Consider the following 11493-nt stretch of genomic DNA (forward strand, 5'->3'; position numbering starts at 1 on the left):
CACACACACACACACACACAAACACAAACACACACACACACACACCAACACACACCAACACACAAAGGGAAAGAATGTGAGAATATTCATTGCGTTCCACCTTTCCCTTAATCCAAATACCACCTCCCTCACTCCTGTCGTGCCAATATCTTGTATTCCAAAGACTTTGAATATCCAAACATGACGTCAGCTTCCTCGAGAGAATATTGATAAGAAGCTTCGTTAAGATAAGCTTTCCAAAGGGACACTCACAGTGGGGGAGACGCTAGGGGAACTGGAAATTCTAAGGATTTGAAGTGGGCAAAGCCGACATCAAAGGTAGGGGGGAGGGGAAACTACCAACACACTGGGTAGTAGTGTAGTGGGTACTGTATAAGGTGGGGTGTGTTTCCAGAAGACCCACTGGGGTCCTATCCCACTGGACCAGACCCTCCTGAAGGTTCTTCAGTGGTTGTGGCCCTACTGGACCAGATCTTCCTGCAGAATCTTCAGTGGTTGTGGCCCCACTGGACCAGATCCTCTTGTAGAATCTTCAGTGGTTGTGGCCCCACTGGACCAGATCTTCCTACAGAATCTTCAGTGGTTGTGGCCCCACTGGACCAGATCTTCCTGCAGAATCTTCAGTGGTTGTGGCCCCACTGGAACAGATTCTCGTGCAGAATCTTCAGGGGTTGTGGCCCCACTGGACCAGATCCTCCTGCAGAATCTTTAGTGGTTGTGGCCCCACTGGAACAGATTCTCGTGCAGAATCTTCAGTGGTTGTGGCCCCACTGGACCAGATCCTCCTGCAGAATCTTTAGTGGTTGTGGCCCCACTGGACCAGATCCTCCTGCAAAATCTTCAGTGGTTGTGGCCCCACTGGACCAGATACTCCTGCAGAATCTTCAGTGGTTGTGGCCCCACTAGACCAAAAGAGAAAGAAACATTTGGAAAGCTTACTTTAATGCCACTTTGGGGATGCCAAAGGGCAAGATAATTGCGTGGAGACATCAAAAAATTTAGAGGAAAATTGAAGGATTAATCTAAATCCCCTTTGGCGTCTTCAAAGACCTTTACAGGGGAATAGTGGCATTTAAAGGGAAAGAGACAAATTAAAAGTTTACTTAAAAGTACCTTTGGGGGTGCCAAAGTCCAATACAGTTGAATGGTCCCAACCAAAAATAAAAAGACAAATTAAAGGTTTAGTTTAAATCCCCTTTGGCGCCGCCAAAGGCAATTACAGAGGCATAGAGGCATCAAAAGGGAAAGAAACATTTCGAAAGATTACTTTAATGCCACATTGGTGATGCCAAAGGGCAAGAGAATTGCGTGGAGGTATCCAAAAATTTAGAGGAAAATTGAAGGATTAATCTAAATCCCCTTTGGCGTCTTCAAAGGCCTTTACAGGGGAATAGTGGCATCTAAAGGGAAAGACACAAACTAAAAGTTTACTTAAAAGAACTTTTGGGGTTGCCAAAGTCCAATACAGTTGCATGGTGGCATCCAAAAATAAAAAGACAAATATAGGGTTTAGTTTAAATCCCCTTTGGCGCCGCCAAAAGCAATTACAGGGGCATAGAGGCATCAAAAGGGAAAGAAACATTTGGAAAACTTACTTTAATGCCACTTTAGGGATGCCAAAGGGCAAGAGAATTGCATGGACGCATCGAAAAATTTAGAGGAAAATTGAAGGATTGATCTAACTCCCCTTTGGCGTCTTCAAAGGCCTTTACAGGGGAATAGTGCCATCTGAAGGGAGAGAGACAAATTAAAAGTTTACTTTAAATACCCTTTGGGGGTGCCAAATTCCAATACCTTTGCATGGTGGCATCCAAAAATAAAAAGACAAATTAAAGATTTAGTTAAAATCCACTTTGGCGCCGTCAAAGGCAATTACAGGGGCATAGAGGCATCAAAAGGGAAAGAAACATTTCGAAAGCTTACTTTAATACCACTTTGGGGATGCCAAAGGGCAAGAGAATTGCGTGGAGACATCCAAAAATTTAGAGGAAAATTGAAGGATTAATCTAAATCCCCTTTGGCGTCTTCAAAGGCCTTTACAGGGGAATAGTGGTATCTAAAGGGAAAGACCCTAATTAAAAGTTTACTTAAAATACCCTTTGGGGGTGCCAAAGTCCAATACAGTTGCATGGTGGCATCCAAAAATAAAAAGACAAATTAAAGGTTTATTTTAAATCCCCTTTGGCGCCGCCAAAGGCAATTACAGGGGCATAGAGGCATCAAAAGGTAAAGAAACATTTGGAAAGCTTACTTTAATGCCACTTTGGGGATGCCAAAGGGCAAGAGAATTGCATGAACGCATCGAAAAATTTAGAGGAAAATTGAAGGATTAATCTAAATCCCCTTTGGCGTCTTCAAAGGCCTTTACAGGGGAATAGTGGCATCTGAAGGGAAAGAGACAAATTAAAAGTTATCTTAAAAGACCGTTTAGGGGTGCCAAAGTCCAATACCTTTGCATGGTGGCATCCAAAAATAAAAAGACAAATTAAAGATTTAGTTTAAATCCCCTTTGGCGCCGCCAAAGGCAATTACAGGGGCATAGAGGCAACAAAAGGGAAAGAAACATTTGAAAGCTTACCTTTAATGCCACTTTGGGGATGCCAAAGGCAAGAGAATTGCGTGAGGCATCCAAAATCTAAGAGGAAAATTGAAGGATTAATCTAAATCCCCTTTGGCGTCTTCAAAGGCCTTTACAGGGGAATAGTGGCATCTGAAGGGAAAGAGACAAATTAAAAGTTTACTTAAAGACCGTTTAGGGGTGCCAAAGTCCAATACAGTTGCATGGTGGCATCCAAAATAAAAGACAATTAAAGGTTTATTTTAATCCCTTTGGCGCGCCAAGCAATTACAGGGCATAGAGCATCAAAGGGAAGAAACATTGAACTACTTTATGCATTGGGATGCAAGGGCAAGAGAATTGCTGACGCATCAAAATTTAGAGGAAATTGAAGGTTAATCTAAATCCTTTGGCGTCTTCAAGGCCTTTACAGGGAATAGTGGCATTGAAGGAAAGAGCAAATTAAGTTTACTTAAAACCTTTGGGGTGCCAAATCCAAACTTGATGGTGGCATCCAAAATAAAAGACAATTAAAGATTAGTTTAAATCCCTTTGGCGCGCAAAGAATACAGGGCATAGAGGCATCAAGGAAAGAAACATTTGAAAGCTTACTTTAATACCATTTGGGATGCAAGGGCAAAGAATTGCGTGAGACATCCAAATTTAGAGGAAATTGAAGGATTTCTAAATCCCTTGGTCTTCAAGGCCTTTACAGGGGATAGTGGCATTAAGGGAAAGACCAATAAGTTACTAAAACTTTGGGTGCAAGTCCAATCTGCTGGGATCCAAATAAGACATTAAGGTTTATTTAATCCTTGCGCCCAAAGGCAATTGGCAAGAAAGAAGAACATTTGAACTTACTTTATCATTGGGCAGGAGAGAATTGCTGAGCTCAAATTTAGAGGAAATTGAGATTAATCTAAACCCCTTTGGTTAAAGGCTTTAAGGAATGTGCATTAAGGAAAGAGAATAAGTACTTAAAACTTGGGCAAAGTCAATACTTGTGGTGGCATCCAAAATAAAGAATTAGTTAGTTTAATCCTTTGGCGGCAAGCAATACGGATAGGCATCAAAAGGAAAGAACATTGAAGCTTACTTATCATTTGGATGCCAAGGGCAAGAGAATGGAGACTCCAAAATTAGAGGAAATTGAAGGATTAATCTAAATCCCTTTGGTTTCAAGCCTTTACAGGGGAATATGGATTAAGGAAGACATTAAAGTTTACTTAAACTTTGGGTGAAGTCAATACATTGATGGTCCAAAATAAAAAGAAATTAAGGTTTATTTAAATCCTTTGCGCGCCAAGGCAATTACGGCTGAGCATCAAAGGAAAGAACATTGAAAGCTTACTTTATGCATTGGATGCCAAAGGCAAGGAATGCGGGAGCATCCAAATTAGAAATTGAAGGATTAATCTAAATCCTTTGGCGTCTTCAAGGCCTTTACAGGGGATAGTGATCTAAGGAAAGAGACAAATAATTATAAAACTTGGTGCCAAGTCAATACTGCATGGTGCATCAAAATAAAGACAAATAAAGTTTAGTTAAATCCTTGGCGCCAAGCATTACAGGGGCATAGAGGCATCAAAAGGGAAAGAAACATTTGAAAGCTTACTTTAATACCACTTTGGGGATGCCAAAGGGCAAGAGAATTGGTGGAGACATCGAAAAATTTAGAGGAAAATTGAAGGATTAATCTAAATCCCCTTTGGCGTCTTCAAAGGCCTTTACAGGGGAATAGTGGCATCTGAAGGGAAAGAGACAAATTAAAAGTTACTTAACGACCGTTTAGGGGTGCCAAAGTCAATACTTTGCATGGTGGCATCCAAAATAAAAAGACAAATTAAAGCTTTAGTTTAAATCCCTTTGGCGCCGCCAAAGGCAATTACAGGGGCATAGAGGCATCAAAAGGGAAAGAAACATTTGAAAGCTTACTTTAATGCCACTTTGGGATGCCAAAGGGCAAGGAATTGCTGGACATCAAAAATTTAGAGGAAATTGAAGGATAATCTAAATCCCTTTGGCGTTTCAAAGGCCTTTACAGGGGATAGTGGATCTGAAGGAAAGAGAAAATTAAAATTTACTTAAAGACCGTTTAGGGGTGCCAAAGTCCATACCTTTGCATGGGGTCCAAAATAAAAAGACAAATTAAGTTTATTTAAATCCCCTTTGGCGCCGCCAAAGGCAATTACAGGGATAGAGGCATCAAAGGGAAAGAAACATTCGAAAGCTTACTTAATGCCACTTTGGGGAAGCCAAAGGGCAAGAGAATTGCGTGGAGACATCAAAAAATCTAAAGGAAAATTGAAGGATTAATCTAAATCCCCTTTGGCGTCTTCAAAGGCCTTTACAGGGGAATAGTGGCATCTGAAGGGAAAGAGACAAATTAAAAGTTTACTTAACAGACCGTTTAGGGGTGCCAAAGTCCAATACCTTTGCATGGTGGCATCCAAAAATAAAAAGACAAATTAAAGATTTATTTTAAATCCCCTTTGGCGCCGCCAAAGGCAATTACAGGGGCATAGAGGCATCAAAAGGGAAAGAAACATTTCGAAAGCTTACTTTAATACCACTTTGGGGATGCCAAAGGGCAAGAGAATTGCGTGGAGACATCCAAAAATTTAGAGGAAAATTGAAGGATTAATCTAAATCCCCTTTGGCGTCTTCAAAGGCCTTTACAGGGGAATAGTGGCATCTAAAGGGAAAGACCCAAATTAAAAGTTTACTTAAAATACCCTTTGGGGGTGCCAAAGTCCAATACAGTTGCATGGTGGCATCCAAAAATAAAAAGACAAATTAAAGGTTTATTTTAAATCCCCTTTGGCGCCGCCAAAGGCAATTACAGGGGCATAGAGGCATCAAAAGGGAAAGAAACATTTGGAAAGCTTACTTTAATGCCACTTTGGGGATGCCAAAGGGCAAGAGAATTGCGTGGAGGCATCAAAAATTTAGAGGAAAATTGAAGGATTAATCTAAATCCCCTTTGGCGTCTTCAAAGGCCTTTACAGGGGAATAGTGGCATCTGAAGGGAAAGAGACAAATTAAAAGTTTACTTAAAATACCCTTTGGGGGTGCCAAAGTCCAATACAGTTGCATGGTGGCATCCAAAAATAAAAAGACAAATTAAAGGTTTATTTTAAATCCCCTTTGGCGCCGCCAAAGGCAATTACAGGGGCATAGAGGCATCAAAAGGGAAAGAAACATTTGGAAAGCTTACTTTAATGCCACTTTGGGGATGCCAAAGGGCAAGAGAATTGCGTGGAGGCATCAAAAATTTAGAGGAAAATTGAAGGATTAATCTAAATCCCCTTTGGCGTCTTCAAAGGCCTTTACAGGGGAATAGTGGCATCTGAAGGGAAAGAGACAAATTAAAAGTTTACTTAAAAGACCCTTTAGGGGTGCCAAAGTCCAATACAGTTGCATGGTGGCATCCAAAAATAAAAAGACAAATTAAAGGTTTATTTAAATCCCCTTTGGCGCCGCCAAAGGCAATTACAGGGGCATAGAGGCATCAAAAGGGAAAGAAACATTTGGAAAGCTTACTTTAATGCCACTTTGGGATGCCAAAGTGCAAGAGAATTGCGTGAGGCATCCAAAATTTAGAGGAAAATTGAAGGATTAATCTAAATCCCCTTTGGCGTCTTCAAAGGCCTTTACAGGGGAATAGTGGCATCTGAAGGGAAAGAGACTAATTAAAAGTTTACTTAAAAGACCGTTTAGGGGTGCCAAAGTCCAATACAGCTTGCATGGTGGCATCCAAAAATAAAAAGACAAATTAAAGGTTTATTTTAAATCCCCTTTGGCGCCGCCAAAGGCAATTACAGGGGCATAGAGGCATCAAAAGGGAAAGAAACATTTGGAAAGCTTACTTTAATGCCACTTTGGGGATGCCAAAGGTCAAGAGAATTGCGGTGAGGCATCCAAAAATTTAGAGAAAATTGAAGGATTAATCTAAATCCCCTTTGGCGTCTTCAAAGGCCTTTACAGGGGAATAGTGGCATCTGAAGGGAAAGACAAATTAAAAGTTTACTTAACAGACCGTTTTGGGGTGCCAAAGTCTAATACCTTTGCATGGTGGCATCCAAAAACAAAAAGACAAATTAAAGATTTAGTTTAAATCCCCTTTGGCGCCGCCAAAGGCAATTACAGGGGCATAGAGGCATCAAAAGGGAAAGAAACATTTCGAAAGCTTACTTTAATACCACTTTGGTGATGCCAAAGGGCAAGAGAATTGCAGTGAGGCATCCAAAAATTTAGAGGAAAATTGAAGGATTAATCTAAATCCCCTTTGGCGTCTTCAAAGGCCTTTACAGGGGAATAGTGGCATCTAAAGGGAAAGACCCTAATTAAAAGTTTACTTAAAATACCCTTTGGGGGTGCCAAAGTCCAATACAGTTGCATGGTGGCATCCAAAAATAAAAAGACAAATTAAAGGTTTATTTTAAATCCCCTTTGGCGCCGCCAAAGGCAATTACAGGGGCATAGAGGCATCAAAAGGGAAAGAAACATTTCGAAAGCTTACTTTAATGCCACTTTGGGATGCCAAAGGGCAAGAGAATTGCGGTGAGGCATCAAAAATTTAGAGGAAAATTGAAGGATTAATCTAAATCCCCTTTGGCGTCTTCAAAGGCCTTTACAGGGGAATAGTGGCATCTAAAGGAAAGAACCTAATTAAAAGTTTACTTAAAATACCCTTTGGGGGTGCCAAAGTCCAATACAGTTGCATGGTGGCATCCAAAAATAAAAAGACAAATTAAAGGTTTATTTTAAATCCCCTTTGCGCCGCCAAAGGCAATTACAGGGGCATAGAGGCATCAAAAGGGAAAGAAACATTTGGAAAGCTTACTTTAATGCCACTTTGGGGATGCCAAAAGGCAAGAGAATGCATGGACACTTCGAAAAATTTAGAGGAAAATTGAAGGATTAATCTAACTCCCCTTTGGCGTCTTCAAAGGCCTTTACAAGGGAATAGTGGCATCTGAAGGGAAAGAGACAAATTAAAAGTTTACTTAAAAGACCATTTAGGGGTGCCAAAGTCCAATACCTTTGCATGGTGGCATCCAAAAATAAAAAGACAAATTAAAGCTTTAGTTTAAATCCCCTTTGGTGCCACCAAAGGCAATTACAGGGGCATAGAGGCACTAATAGGGAAAGAAACATCTGCAAAGCTTACCTTAATGCCACTTATGGGATGCGAAAGTGCAAGGGAATTGCGTGGAGGCATCCAAAACCTTAGAGGAAAATTGAAGGATTAATCTAAATCCCCTTTGGCGTCTTCAAAGGCCTTTACAGGGGAGTAGTGGCATCTGAAGGGAAAGAGATAAATTAAAATTTTATATAAAAGACAGTTTAGGGGTGCCAAAGTCCAATACAGCTGCACGGTGGCATCCAAAATTAAAAAGACAAATTAAAGGTTTATTTTCAATCCCCTTTGGCGCCGCCAAAGGCAATTACAGGGGCATAGAGGCATCATAAGGGAAAGAAACATTTGGAAACTTACTTTAATGTCACTTTGGGGATGCCAAAGGTCAAGAGAATTGCGGTGAGGCATCCAAAAATTTAGAGAAAAATTGAAGGATTAATCTAAATCCCCTTTGGCGTCTTCAAAGGCCTTTACAGGGGAATAGTGGCATCTGAAGGGAAAGACACAAATTAAAAGTTTACTTAACAGACCGTTTTGGGGTGCCAAAGTCTAATACCTTTCCATGGTGGCATCCAAAACAAAAAGAGAAATTAAAGATTTAGTTTAAATCCCCTTTGGCGCCGCCAAAGGCAATTACAGGGGCATAGAGGCATCAAAAGTGAAAGAAACATTTCGAAAGCTTACTTTAGTACCACTTTGGTGATGCCAAAGGGCAAGAGAATTGCGGTGAGGCATCCAAAAATTTAGAGAAAAATTGAAGGATTAATCTAAATCCCCTTTGGCGTCTTCAAAGGCCTTTACAGGGGAATAGTGGCATCTAAAGGGAAAGACCTAATTAAAAGTTTACTTAAAATACCCTTTGGGGGTGCCAAAGTCCAATACAGTTGCATGGTGGCATCCAAAAATAAAAAGACATATTAAAGGTTTATTTTAAATCCCCTTTGGCGCCGCCAAAGGCAATTACAGGGGCATAGAGGCATCAAAAGTGAAAGAAACATTTCGAAAGCTTACTTTAATACCACTTTGGTGATGCCAAAGGGCAAGAGAATTGCGGTGAGCATCCAAAAATTTAGAGAAAAATTGAAGGATTAATCTAAATCCCCTTTGGCGTCTTCAAAGGCCTTTACAGGGGAATAGTGGCATCTAAAGGGAAAGACCCTAATTAAAAGTTTACTTAAAATACCCTTTGGGGGTGCCAAAGTCCAATACAGTTGCATGGTGGCATCCAAAAATAAAAAGACAATTAAAGGTTTATTTTAAATCCCCTTTGGCGCCGCCAAAGGCAATTACAGGGGCATAGAGGCATCAAAAGGGAAAGAAACATTTCGAAAGCTTACTTTAATACCACTTTGGTGATGCCAAAGGGCAAGAGAATTGCGTGGAGACATCAAAAAATTTAGAGGAAAATTGAAGGATTAATCTAAATCCCCTTTGGCGTCTTCAAAGGCCTTTACAGGGGAATAGTGGCATCTAAAGGGAAAGACCCTAATTAAAAGTTTACTTAAAATACCCTTTGGGGGTGCCAAAGTCCAATACAGTTGCATGGTGGCATCCAAAAATAAAAAGACAATTAAAGGTTTATTTTTAAATCCCCTTTGGCGCCGCCAAAGGCAATTACAGGGGCATAGAGGCATCAAAAGGGAAAGAAACATTTGGAAAGCTTACTTTAATGCCACTTTGGGGATGCCAAAAGGCAAGAGAATTGCATGGACACTTCGAAAAATTTAGAGGAAAATTGAAGGATTAATCTAACTCCCCTTTGGCGTCTTCAAAGGCCTTTACAAGGGAATAGTGGCATCTGAAGGGAAAGAGACAAATTAAAAGTTTACTTAAAAGACCATTTAGGGGTGCCAAAGTCCAATACCTTTGCATGGTGGCATCCAAAAATAAAAAGACAAATTAAAGCTTTTGTTTAAATCCCCTTTGGTGCCACCAAAGGCAATTACAGGGGCATAGAGGCACCAATAGGGAAAGAAACATCTGCAAAGCTTACCTTAATGCCACTTATGGGATGCGAAAGTGCAAGGGAATGCGTGGAGGCATCCAAAACCTAGAGGAAAATTGAGGATTAATCTAAATCCCCTTTGGCGTCTTCAAAGGCCTTTACAGGGGAGTAGTGGCATCTGAAGGGAAAGAGATAAATTAAAATTTTATATAAAAGACAGTTTAGGGGTGCCAAAGTCCAATACAGCTGCACGGTGGCATCCAAAATTAAAAAGACAAATTAAAGGTTTATTTTCAATCCCCTTTGGCGCCGCCAAAGGCAATTACAGGGGCATAGAGGCATCATAAGGGAAAGAACATTTGGAAAGCTTACTTTAATGCCACTTTGGGATGCCAAAGGTCAAGAGAATTGCGGTGAGGCATCCAAAAATTTAGAGAAAAATTGAAGGATTAATCTAAATCCCCTTTGGCGTCTTCAAAGGCCTTTACAGGGGAATAGTGGCATCTGAAGGGAAAGAGCCAAATTAAAAGTTTACTTAACAGACCGTTTTGGGGTGCCAAAGTCTAATACCTTTGCATGGTGGCATCCAAAAACAAAAAGACAAATTAAAGATTTAGTTTAAATCCCCTTTGGCGCCGCCAAAGGCAATTACAGGGGCATAGAGGCATCAAAAGTGAAAGAAACATTTCGAAAGCTTACTTTAATACCACTTTGGTGATGCCAAAGGGCAAGAGAATTGCGGTGAGGCATCAAAAATTTAGAGAAAATTGAAGGATTAATCTAAATCCCCTTTGGCGTCTTCAAAGGCCTTTACAGGGAATAGTGGCATCTAAAGGGAAAGACCCTAATTAAAAGTTTACTTAAAATACCCTTTGGGGGTGCCAAAGTCCAATACAGTTGCATGGTGGCATCCAAAAATAAAAAGACAAATTAAAGGTTTATTTTAAATCCCCTTTGCGCCGCCAAAGGCAATTACAGGGGCATAGAGGCATCAAAAGGGAAAGAAACATTTCGAAAGCTTACTTTAATACCACTTTGGTGATGCCAAAGGGCAAGAGAATTGCGTGAGGCATCAAAAATTTAGAGGAAAATTGAAGGATTAATCTAAATCCCCTTTGGCGTCTTCAAAGGCCTTTACAGGGGAATAGTGGCATCTAAAGGGAAAGACCCTAATTAAAGTTTACTTAAAATACCCTTTGGGGGTGCCAAAGTCCAATACAGTTGCATGGTGGCATCCAAAAATAAAAAGACAAATTAAAGGTTTATTTTAAATCCCCTTTGGCGCCGCCAAAGGCAATTACAGGGGCATAGAGGCATGAAAAGGGAAAGAAACATTTGCAAAGCTTACTTTAATGACACTTTGGGGATGCCAAAGGTCAAGAGAATTGCGGTAAGGCACCCAAAAATTTAGAGGAAAATTGAAGGATTAATCGAAATCCCCTTTGGCGTCTTCAAAGGCCTTTACAGGGGAATAGTGGTATCTAAAGGTAAAGACCCTTATCAAAAGTTTAATTAAAATACCATTTGGGGGTGCCAAAGTCCAATACAGTTGCATGGTGGCATCCAAAAATAAAAAGACAAATTAAGGGTTTATTTTAAATCCCCTTTGGCGCCGCCAAAGGCAATCACAGGGGCATAGAGGCATCATAAGGGAAAGAAACATTTCGAAAGCTTACTTTAATGCCACTTTGCAGGTGCCAAAGGTCAAGAGAATTGCGGTGAGGTACCCAAAAATTTAAAGAAAAATTGAAGGATTAATCTATATCCCTTTGGCGTCTTCAAAGGCCTTTACAGGGGAATTTAGTGGCATCTGAAGGTAAAGAGACAAATTAAAAGTTTACTTAACAG

At 40.4% G+C, this 11493-nt stretch overlaps 1 long non-coding RNA gene across 1 annotated transcript in view; it reads right to left on the reverse strand.

Moving 5' to 3' along the window:
* Positions 1-7537: 7537 nt before the first annotated feature.
* LOC139757363 (uncharacterized) overlaps positions 7538-11493 on the reverse strand; it is an 8768-nt gene continuing 4812 nt past the window's right edge. The window contains exon 4 of the long non-coding RNA XR_011714601.1: positions 7538-7863. This is a non-coding gene — a long non-coding RNA (uncharacterized lncRNA). The remainder of the gene's footprint in view (positions 7864-11493) is intronic.

Source organism: Panulirus ornatus, chromosome 26 (assembly GCF_036320965.1).
Source record: "Panulirus ornatus isolate Po-2019 chromosome 26, ASM3632096v1, whole genome shotgun sequence".
In the NCBI taxonomy this organism is placed as follows: Eukaryota; Metazoa; Arthropoda; class Malacostraca; order Decapoda; family Palinuridae; genus Panulirus; species Panulirus ornatus.